This window comes from Amblyomma americanum, chromosome 8 (genome assembly GCF_052857255.1).
Source record: "Amblyomma americanum isolate KBUSLIRL-KWMA chromosome 8, ASM5285725v1, whole genome shotgun sequence".
NCBI classification, from domain to species: domain Eukaryota; kingdom Metazoa; phylum Arthropoda; class Arachnida; order Ixodida; family Ixodidae; genus Amblyomma; species Amblyomma americanum.
In genome coordinates, this window is record NC_135504.1 from 86,576,322 (window position 1) to 86,582,427 (window position 6,106).

Sequence of the window (6,106 nt, forward strand, 5' to 3'; positions counted from 1 at the left end):
TGCCAGCCTGTAAATAGCAGATGCTATCGTAATCTGTCTGAAGGATTGTACGCGTATGCTATCGCCTTTCCCTTTCATACTCAACAATTCTGGCCAAAAGCATTTTTCAGCGGGAAAGAGTTTATGAAAGCAATCTTTTCATATACGGTGGTAAGATTTCACTATAAAAATCTATAGCCTGAGTCGCTTTGGGACATTAAACCCGATTAAACCATAAATCAAACTACAACAATCAATATATCCGCAGATCCCCCGTGACCAGGCTTGCTTTTATTGCTATCGTCAAAAGCGTTCCCGATTGGTTTTATGCTGCAGTCTTAACTGCTCGATGCGAGCGACTGAAAAGCTTTAAAAGAAAGTTTTGGCTACGCGTCAGAACAATGAACAGAGACCTTCAATATTTTCATAATAGTACCTAAAATATTGCAATATTCAAAACCTTTGTCCAAGAGTACTGGACATGTTATAAATTAAATTCGTTTTCCTGCGCAAAATTTGCTTCTTGGTTATGACGGTGTCCAGTGCTTTTAAAAACTTTTCCTTACGTCTTGGCCTATGTTCCCTAACCAGCTTGATTGGAATTTCGTCTATATCTGCGGATGTGCATTTGAAATATTTGCTTCGGCCTTTTTCCGGCTACGATTGCTCAGTTCTAAGCTGTCTTCTATTATACTGCCTTGTGTTGCTCCGTCATTCGTGGTGATTACCCTATCGTATTTCCTAAACGACTCAGCTATAACTGATGCAAAGTAGTTCACAGCGTCATCTCCCTCTAAACATTGTCCCTCGGCATCGTGAATCTGTTCCTGCTTTCGGTCATTCGCTTTACCCAGCCAGCTTATATGATTCCAGATTTTTCTCGGCCCTCCTTTAGTTGTATCGCAAACTTCAGCCATCCAGCGATTAGTGGACTGCTTTATTTTAGCCTGGACGAGGACCTGCACTTGCTGTTTCTTTTGTTGATAAGATCCCCATTTTTGGCCTATTTCCTTTTTATATAACTGCGCCCTCTTTGCTTCTCTGTGTTCCCGTGATACCAACGTCGTTGTTCGATGGCCTCTCTAATATCCTTATTCCACCAACTTCTTGACTTTTTCTTTCCTCCCCAGCGGTTTACTCCGTTTACTTCTTTTATTTTTGCACTAATGAGTAGTTCTGACTGATTATAATCCCGCTTTTCCATGGGTCGTTTCTCTATTGCTTCCTCGACGCCTGCTGCTATTTACCCTATTTATTAGTCGTTCAATTTTTCGTTCTCGTTTTGAGCTTTCTGCATTCCTCTTTTGATCGAGGCTCCCAACTGTAGACTAATACGCTTATGATCTCTTCCGAGGCTGTACTTCCCCTCTTCGTCTATTTTCATTATTTCGAGCTTGCTATACATCCACTGCGACATTAAGCAGCAGTCAATGGTCGTCTGCCTGTTACGGGATTCCCACGTGATTTGTCCTTCACACTTAGTTTCTCTATTTACAATTACTTGGTTGCGCCGCTCACAGAAGTCTAACATTAACTTCCCGTTGCAATTTGTGCATCCATCCAGATCCTCGATGTTGTCCTCCATGTCACGCAGCAGAATAAATGCAGCGCTGTCTCCAAATTGCTACCATTGCCAGATTGCGCCCTGCTGCATTCTCCCACAGTCGCTTTCCCTCTCTCATAGCACCGCGTTCATTGTCCCCCCACCCCCCGGAAATTCCCGACTGATACTCGCCTATCTCCATTTACCCTCTCCATTATAGTATATAGCTCCTTTGCACCTCATGTTTGAGTCACCAGCGATAAGCACCTGGGTGCTCTCTACATCCCTCCTAATTTCTGGTTTCTCCTTCCTGTTATCACTGACTCGCTTTTGTTATGTCCCCCCGTTGGCTCTGATTAGGCATTACCTCCTTTCTCGGATTTGCCTTGTTCCCTTCCTCCCCATCGCCTCCAGACTTCCTAGCTGCCGCTTGTGAATAGCTGTTCCTGTCCAAACCTGCTTGATCTACTCTGTGTTTGCTGTCCAGGCAAGTGCAGGCCCCATCGACGTGACTCGAACTAGAATGTCCGCCACTGTGGTTTCCGATGGTGGTGTCGGCCATTTGTTCTTCCATTTGATCAAACTGTTCCCGATATTTTCGATTTTGTGACTTTTCTATCTCGCTCTGCTTCTAGAGCCTGCGCACGCGACGCTACCGTGTGGCGTTGTCTTGGTCAGCCCTGTCCAGGCGTGCACTTAATACCCAACATTTGCACATAAAATCCGCGCTTGCAATCTCCTCTACCGTTTCAAATCACGTTTCCTTCAAATTCACCAAGCAGCCTACCACAGTGTGTTCAGAATATGTACAGGTTCAAAACGACACTTACAAACACGTGTTCAAATAAATTGTGCCTACTGAAAATGCCGGTCTCATAGAAAAGAATCTACTAACACATTAATAAATAACGAACACACGTATGAGCGTTGAACACCCTATAGCTGCCAATACGAATACCTGGCCGCTATAGGACAATTACTAAATTCTCACCGCAGTGGTGGCCTAGTCTATTGAGCATCCGCCTCGCATGTGAAAGGTGCAGGGTTCAATCTCCAGTGCCGCTGGGCACCCACCAGTGATACAGCGGGTACAAGATTTCCCTTGCCTGGTGCTCGGCTTCTTTGGGTTGAAATGCTTGGGAAATGGGTCTTTGACCCCGCCTTGAGTATAAGAAAAAAAACCTTGTCCCATGGCACTCTTTGGCCACAGAGGCGCTTGCGCCGAAAAAAATTCATAGCCATCATCATTACTAAATTCTACTCTGTAGCTTGCACCTAACCTAAATAGCCTAAATGTAAATGCACCTGACTGTAAAAATATTAAAAGAAAGAACTTGTCTATTTGACGGCAGCGACTATAAAATAATCCTCAGGCCCAGATGGTGGAATTTGAACGATTACTTGCCACGTCACCTACTGCAGTCTACGTGCTCGGCCGCGCAGCTACCATATGGAGACGTCCAGGACAAAGACACTTCAAGAATCAATGCCGTGAACAGCACGTACACGATCAGCACACCGAATCTGCTACATCGGAATGACGTCACGCCAGATTACGGCAGTAGTTATCGCCGCTGTCCTCCTCCTCACACTTACGGCAGCGGTTATCGCCGCTGTCCTCCTCCTCACACTTACGGCGGCAGTTATCACCGCTGTCCTCCTCACGCTTACGGCAGCAGTTATCGCCGCTGTCCTCCTCCTCACACTTACGGCAGTAGTTACCGCCGCTGTTCTCCTCCTCACACTTACGGCAGCAGTTATCGCCGCTGTCCTCCTCCTCACACTTACGGTAGCAGTTATCGCCGCTGTCCTCCTCCTCACACTTATGGCAGCAGTTATCGCCGCTGTCCTCCTCCTCACACTTACGGCAGTAGTTATCGCCGCTGTCCTCCTCCTCACACTTACGGCAGCAGTTATCGCCGCTGTCCTCCTCCTCACACTTACGGCAGTAGTTATCGCCGCTGTCCTCCTCCTCACACTTACGGCAGCAGTTACCGTCGCTGTCCTCCTCACACTCCTCTAACCGTTTCGCACAATGCCTACGTTAACACGCATCAAAGCAATAAACGCTGTCTTGGCCAGCCACCCCTGTGTATGGTGCGGATTCTTCACTTGCGACGAGGATGGAAAGACAACGGGTCGTCCTCTTAGTACGCCGCAGCCTTCGCCACCATGGGAGGACATGCCAGCCCGCCACAGTTTGACGAGACGAGTGACTAGTGGCCAGCTTACCAAGTTCGACTGGAGGCCTTCTTTGAAGGCAATGGCATCACGGACGACCAGAAGAAGCGGGCCCTGTTGGTTGCAGCGCTGACGACCCACACCGTGGATTTACCTAGTGGACGATGCGCGCCAGACAAGGTGAACGAACTGTCGTACGCCCAAGTGGTAGCTTTGTTGCAGCAGCACTTTTCGCCGCAACAAAACGATATAGCACTGTCTTACAAGTTCTTTACACGCGACCAGCTGCCAGGCGAACCTGCCAAAGATGTCATAGTTGTCATTCGTCAAATAGCGGACACATGTAATTTTGGCGCAACGTTGGATCGAATGCTGCGAGATCGCATCGTTTGTGGGCTGCAAAGCGCAGGAGTTCGTCAGCAGTTGCTTGCGAAACCGCAGCTGACGAGGAGTGAAGCAGAAGAAATCGTGCTATAAGCCGAAATGGCAGAAGCGAGCGCGCAGCAGGTAAGGAGCCACGCCTCTGAAGGAAGCGTACATGCGATGGGAGGACAGGCGTATCGCCCGAGAAACCGGCCACGGATTATTTCTTGCAACCGCTGCGGATCGAAAGGGCACGAATCAGAGGATTGCCAGTTCCATTCGGCAACATGCTTCAAGTGCCAACAGCGGGGCCATATCGCCCGAGCCTGTTTCCGTCGAGAGAGAGAGAGAGAGTTCATTGAAGGGCCACCAGGCCTGTCGCGTCGCGGTAAATACCCTATCGTCTCGGGAGGAGAGCACATCTGTGGGCACGGACGGTATGTTCGCATTGGAAGTAGCGGACAGCCACGTCGGCATCACGCAACTCATTGTACGCACATTTAATTGTGGGGGCGTGCCAGTGGACATGGAGGTCGATACAGGGTCACCAGTGTCGGTCATCACATGGCCCACCTATGATCAAAATAAGTGTGGCCTAAGCTGCGTGATTCGCCATTGAAAGTGACTTGCTTCCTGGAAGGCTTCCCGTTCGGGGACCACTCAAGCCCAAGGTTTCGTGCGGCAACCGGTCTACGGACGGATCCCCGACAGTCCTCTGTTGCTCCGGCCCCAACCTGTGCGGACGCGACCTAATCCAGGCGTTCAACATGCTGGAAGCGCCAGTAATGAACGTGAACACGACAGGTGAGCACAGGCCTTTCGTTGGTACGGACGATGTTAACGTGCACCGTTCGGTAACAGAATTCGCTGACGTGTTCGCGCCAGGCCTAGGTCTCATCAGGGGTTCGCCGGTACACTTTGAGATGCGAGACAACGTGGTACCGAAATTCTGGAAAGCACGCGAAGTTCCGTACGCCTTTCGTCCAAGGGTAGACGCTGAACTTTAGCGCCTTTTGGCCGCGGGTATTATTGTCCCTGTGCCTCATTCTAAGTTGACCGCACCGATGGTGCCGGTAGTAAAGCGTAACGGCCTCATTCGCCTCTGCCGTGATTTTAAACTCACGGTAAACAAAGCTTGTCACACTGAGCAATATCCGTTGCCCCGGGTAGAAGATATCCTGGCAACGTTGAACGGTGGTCAGGTTTTCATCACGGTAGATTTGCGGGAAGCTTACAATCAGCTACCGTTAGACGACGAAGCCATGCAACTTACGACCATAAAAACGCATAAGGGACTGTTTAGCGCCACTCGCCTGCCATTCGGAGTGGCTTCCACGCCGGCAGTGTTCCAACTTCGCATGGAGACCATCTTGCAAGGATTTCATGGGGTTCAGGTCTACTTAGACGACGTCATCTTCGCAGTGAAACACAATGGCTGCACCACACTATTACGGTCCAGGGTCACTATTACGGTCCAGGGTATGAGCATTCCGATCAAGAAAGAAATCAAGATCCTGGGAACCATCATACTCAGCGGCAACACTAACACCACTACAATCAGACAGCTCCAAGACTATTCAAAGCAAGTCTCTAGAATACGATGCCGCCTAAGGAAGAAAAGAAATGGGCTCAGAGAGAATGATTAGTTCAGATTTTCATTCTAAGATAACATACGCCACCCCGTACTTGCGGCTTAGCAAAAAGGAGAAAGACCAACTGGATGTGTTTATTCGAAAGGCGGTTAATACGGCGCTGGGACTCCCTTTGTTCACATCCACTGAGCGTTTACTACAGCTGGGGATCCATAACACCATCGACGAAAAAATAAAGGCCCACCGTGTCAACCAAACTGTCACGCTCTCAACATCTAAGCCTGGCAGGAAAATATTACAGAAGCAGAATCCGTCAACCACGGGAAGTCACCAGCAAGATCGACATGCCCATGCACATGAGATCGCACATCATGACTCACCCCGTACCAAAGCGCATGGATGAGGAACACAACAGAGGACGCAGACAAGCGAGAGCTAGACACCTCTC

At 49.2% G+C, this 6,106-nt stretch overlaps 1 pseudogene; it reads left to right on the forward strand.

The window, feature by feature from the left end:
• Nucleotides 1-3,694: 3,694 nt before the first annotated feature.
• On the forward strand, nt 3,695-5,073 carry LOC144102583 (uncharacterized; annotated as a pseudogene).
• Nucleotides 5,074-6,106: the final 1,033 nt, after the last annotated feature.